The sequence below is a fragment of the Quercus lobata genome, chromosome 4 (genome assembly GCF_001633185.2).
Source record: "Quercus lobata isolate SW786 chromosome 4, ValleyOak3.0 Primary Assembly, whole genome shotgun sequence".
Taxonomy (NCBI): domain Eukaryota; kingdom Viridiplantae; phylum Streptophyta; class Magnoliopsida; order Fagales; family Fagaceae; genus Quercus; species Quercus lobata.
The window spans coordinates 64,478,752-64,484,460 of NC_044907.1; the positions used below are offsets into that span (position 1 = coordinate 64,478,752).

The 5,709-nt window shown below is 34.4% G+C and overlaps 2 long non-coding RNA genes across 2 annotated transcripts; one reads left to right on the forward strand and one right to left on the reverse strand.

Moving 5' to 3' along the window:
• Positions 1–1,571, forward strand: LOC115987871. Its single transcript, XR_004091242.1, has 2 exons — positions 1–314; positions 1,119–1,571. It is a non-coding gene; the product is annotated as an uncharacterized LOC115987871 (long non-coding RNA).
• Positions 1,572–2,052: 481 nt separating this feature from the next.
• On the reverse strand, positions 2,053–4,923 carry LOC115987491. Its single transcript, XR_004091100.1, has 3 exons — positions 4,487–4,923; positions 3,264–3,392; positions 2,053–2,663 (listed from the first exon to the last, which is right to left on the reverse strand). It is a non-coding gene; the product is annotated as an uncharacterized LOC115987491 (long non-coding RNA).
• Positions 4,924–5,709: the final 786 nt, after the last annotated feature.

The following is a 5,709-nucleotide window of genomic DNA, read 5'->3' on the forward strand; positions in this document are numbered from 1 at the left end:
TTGCTTTAATCCTAGCCATTCAATTGATCTAATGCTCAAGAATTGGACAGCTCAATTAGACACGTCAGCGATCCGTGTGAGCCCTCATTTTTCTCTACTCTTTCAATTTCTCCTCTCTCTCTTCTTCACGCTTGCCCCTATTCAAAAATTTCAGAAACTCTCTCCGACTCTCTCTTCCAGCCGAACATGCCTCAGAATCTCTCTCTCTCATGCCTCAAAAAAAAGCCACCAGTGATGCTCCGGTTACCTCTCCACTGAAGAATGAATGTGAACCAACAGTGTTTCAGCTACCCACCCAAATGTGATTAGATCTGGTAACCAAATATATGAATTTTTTTTCTTTGTGTGATTTCTTTGCCAAAGATCATCCCTTTGATTCATTTATAGCACTAAAAATTATCTATTTCTTTCATTGCTTTTTTTTTTTTATTTTTAAATCTGATTCATTTATTGTTGAATGTTTTTGAGATTTTTATAATGGGTATGAAGCCCCAGTACTAGTAGAGTGTGCATGTGTGTCATGGCCAAGGACTGGCTGGTGGAGATTTTGTTAGGTTGTGTCATCTGATGCTGATTTTTTGGTTGTTGGGTTTATCGGTTCCCTGTGTTATGTTTTTTTTTTTCATTTCATGAGTTTCAAGGGGAAAAAAATATCTTGTTTCTTGAGATTGTCTATCTAGCATATAAATTCATCTGGATTTCAGCTGCTCATCCAAAAAAAAAAAGAGGTGATTATAGAACTGGTATTATGATCTTTTTTCCCCTATCCTTGATTTCTCTGCCAAAGGTCATCCACTTCAAAGAAGTTTCATTGGAATTTTTTTGCTTGATTTCTTTACAAAAAATCTAAGTCATTGGAATTTAACAATTTGGTTTGAGTTTAAGATTATAGAAAACAACGTAGGGAAGCTTAGGAAGACATGAATTTAACAATTTTGTTTGGTTTTCTAAGATTCACCCGTTACCTGGTTTGGGTTTAATATAATCCCTTTTGTATTGTGGTTTGGGATTGGTATTTGTTCCTTATTTTGTTTAATTTTAATTTTTTTTGGAAATGCACAAAAATTGTTTGTGAAAATAAGTTGAAGCTTAATGCTAAAAGCCATTTTATATGCAAGATTTGCAATTTCCAGGGAGATTCATCAAGTTGATAAATGTTCTGAGCTACTCTCCAAATGGGTTAATTCCAATAACTTTCTGCTCACAAAAGAGATGTGAATTGAGGCAAGGAACAAGGTGCAGGAAATCTCTCATGTTTACCATGCCATCAAGGAGGGATTAGATTTTTGACCCCCTGGAATGACAGTCAAGGAGGTCTTTGTGTAGTTTAACACAAACCATCACAATGGAATACCATTGTAGTTAATAACTTTTTTTTCAATTTCAAATTTTCAATTGGCTAATTCCAAAAGCAATTTTGGTTCTAGGGAATGCAAGAATCAGTTGATGGCTTTATTTTGATGAATATATGTAATGTATACAACTCTGTTTTGCGAATAACCTGTAGTGAAGGAGTTCTGTTACTAGCTTTTTAGGCCTTAAATGTATTTCAAAAATTTTATCCTTCGAAATGGCGTTGTTCTTTGTGTATGAATTTGCATGTAGCAAATAATAAAATTGAGAATGACATAAAAACACAAATTATATTAATGTCCACATGATCTTGACTTTACTCTTCACTTGAATGCTATTTTTTACATGATTAGCGGCATTTCTCTCATTATTAAGCACCACATCTTCTATGGTATCTCATGCCAGGTTCCAGCCACATATATCAAAGAGATTTACAAGGCAAATTCTAACCAAACGCAAAAGCTACAAAAGCTACAGCACTACCAAAAATTCTCACAAATTCTAACCAAATGCAAAGGCTACAAAAGCTACAGCACTACCGAAGAAATCTCACAAATATGAATGCTAGAACTCACATATATCAAAGAATCAAACCACAGCACCTCTCTAATTTTATTAACCACAGCCCAAAGAGAGAGGTAGAGCCTCTTTTACAAATTGAATTTGCTATAACACTTTGCTTATTCAGGAGTTGTAAAAACTCAAAGCTTTTAAAGATGAAGAAAACTAAATAGAACTTAGTTTTCTTATTGATGAGTAAAAGTGATTACAAGCAACTGAGAATAGATAGAAAAAAATCTAATCCCTTATATACAAAATCTGGAAAAGAAATAAGCAAAACTAACTTCCTTGATTAGGCAGGAAAACTATTTTAATCTAACTACTAATTACAAGCTAACACGTGGACTTAATTCATAACAGAAATTAGAACTAATTTGTCTAAGTGTTTCACTAAAACAATTACTAAAGAGATTGCAAAACACAGTTGTGTCACTAAGTGTCATCAGGTCCTCATTTACACAAAACGACCTTGTTTCTTCTTCAATCTTACTTAGTCTTCTTTTGCGTTTTGTACTCTGGACTTGTATCTTCATTTCAACGGTAGTTAATATGCCAAAGTTGGTTTCCAAATTTTTTTTGAGTCTTCTTTTGCACGCACACCTCTCCAAGCAAAAAGGAAAAGTTAGCTAGATCCAATAGAGATACACGTAGCTTTAAAACAATGGCCTTTCATGCTTCCAAATCATATTAGGATTAGCATTCACAACAACTGCCCTCCCAAGTATGGAATGTGATCCAATGAACAGTATCTATGAAATAAGAAATAAATAAATAAATAAATAAATAAAAATTTAAGAAAAAATTAAGATATCCAGGCCAACAATTTAAGTAAACTAAAAAGTAATAACACCAATAGTGACGTCAAGGAATTGTAAAAGGTAATAAAAACTTAAAAGCCATTTCAAGGAAAGATCCTTCACATAAGTTCATGATATTTGCAAACAATTTAAAGCACACAATTCCAGGAAGATAAGGACATGCCTGGTCCTTCTCATATACTATAGCCTACTCTCTTGACATATAAATAAACATATTGCAGGAACATATTTGCAAGAAAACGTTTCCCGAACAGCCTATTCACTGGGAATGTGACAAGGCTTTTCTACTATTTTTAATTCCTCCTTTGCTCTACGTTCCCTTTTTTTTTTAGGAAATATTTGAAAACAGAAAATGACCACTCTAAAATTAAAAATGCAAAGGAAGTTCAAATCTCAAAAATTCTTGAACGTGGCGAATAACAGATTGGAAGAACATTGTAATCATAGAAAACTGAACTAGATGATCATAAGATTGAATGCCTGTTAGATTTGGAAGATTAGATTATTTAACATCTTATGAACTCAACTTACCGTCTTCCCATTACCAGTTTGAATCTTAGCTTCCTCTCCATTTACATTTATTATTTGTCCATCAATCCAAATTAATTCTGGATCTCCAACCCAAACGTGAGAGCCAATAACAATGTTCTTTGGCATGCCCTGCAGCAGTTGAAATTTACAATATTATACTTGCTTAAGATCAAAGCTGATACACAAATATAAATTTTCTCATCATTTTTTTAGGGTAAGAATAGAACACACACACACACACACTAACATAATAGAAATTTGTTATATGCATATCCAGATGCTAGCATTGGTGTGTGCCACAATAGACATTGATGTTTACATTCAATAAAATGGAAGCTCAAGAGGGATTTCATGTTTTAGCTCATAAATTTCCAGACAAAGAAACCATGCAGATAGAGATCTCAATGGGTATCAACAAACTTAGATATAGTTCATTCAAGATTTTATAGCAAAAGTTTAAACCTGTAGTTGAAAAATAACCAAGCATAGAGATCATTACGATCGTTTTTTATTTATAACATTATCAATCTACTGAGAAATGAGAACCATATGGACATCCCTACTACAATTGGCACTATTGTCAGCTGGCCCCAATATATTAATTTGAATTCAGATGATGTATATATTTCAAATATTTTCTACTTCAATGGGTGTTTTACAAGAATAGCATGCATACAAAATGTCTGTAAATGCCATCACCCTTTTTTCTTTTGTAAATCCAGCAACCTGATGCTTTTTATTTTTGAATTTTCACAATTTGTTATGGACAAAAGTAACAGTGTCATAAAATTCAGAGACACCAAGGTTCAACTGATGTTTGAGAATTGATCTGTAACAACTAAATCCCTGGCTATGAACAAGATAGCACAGTAAACACTAATTTTTCCCCCTTTGAAACTCATGAAATGAAAACCAAAACATAACACAAGGAACCGATAAACCCAGTAACCAAACATCGGCATCAGAGGATACAACCTAACAAAATCTCCACCAGCCAGTCCTTGGCCATTGACACACTGTGTGTCACACACATGCACACTCTACTGGTACTGGGCTTCATACCCATTATAAAAATCTCAAAAACATTCAACAATAAATGAATCAGATTTAAAAATAAAAAAAGCAATGAAAGAAATAGATAATTTTTAGTGATATAAATGAATCAAAGGGATGATCTTTGGCAAAGAAATCACACAAAGAAAAAAAATCATAAATTTGATTACCAAATCTAATCACATTTGGGTGGGTAGCTGAAACACTGTTGGTTCACATTCATTCTTCGGTGGAGAGGTAACCGGAGCATCACTGGTGGCTTTTTTTTTAGGCATGAGAGAGAGAGATTCTGAGGCATGTTCGGTTGGAAGAGAGAGTCAGAGAGAGTTTCTGAAATTTTTGAATAGGGGCAAGCGTGAAGAAGAGAGAGAGAGGAGAAATTGAAAGGGCAGAGGAAAATGAGAGCTCACACGGATCTGACGTGTCTAATTGAGCTGTCCAATTCTTGAGCATTAGATCAATTGAATGGCTAGGATTAAAGCAATTGCACACCGTGCAATACCTCCTTCGGTTGGCTACCCGTGTGACAGTTTGCTGGGATACCTTTTTGAACCATATTCCCACGTATTGATATGTGGAGTTTCCAGGACGAAAGAATCCTAGTTCCAATTTTGCATCAGCTGATACTATAGTTTCCGTAATTGTAATAGATTGTCCTTGCGATATAGTATCTCTGGCAGCATGAGAGGAGTGAAAGAAGGGGCATAATACTAATAGCATCTGCAGGAAAACAAGATGAGTAGACTTAAAAGTTAAAATATCCATGCTACTCACAAGCAAGGTCACCAGAGCTTGTTCAAGCATCAACTTGTTATAAGAGCAATGCCAGCTCCGGTAGTGAGTTTTCATATGTTTGACGCAGACCTTGAGTCGTCACACAGTTTCTAGCCAAAGACATTAACTCTAGGCATATTTTTCTTTGTTTAGTTTTCAGGTGGCTATCAGAAGTTTAGGTGGGGGACAAGTCCACTTAAAGCAGTAGACTACTAGAGCCAATCCGGTCTATTACTACGTTTTCTTGATTTCCAACAAATAACCGTTTGAAAATGTATAAATTTAAGAAGGCAAAGTATCGTTATCTTTTTATATACCATTTTTAATGGCGTTGTAGATAACACTCCTCAAAAAACATCTCTCTTATTGTCTCTCTATCATCAATTTATATTGGTGCATTTAGATTTTAGACTGTGCAAAGTATACTTTTTAAAAATTCGGGAGGGCAAAATTTGGTATTTAGACTGTTTTTAGAAATTTTTTTTTTGTGAATAGCATGGGCGTCAAACTATTTAGTAAGTTGGACTGATTTTGGAACTCGAGTTTGCGAAACTCGAGTTTGGGCTGGAAAGAAAACACTATAGTGGCATTTTTTTAGTGCCTATAGCAGCGTTTATAG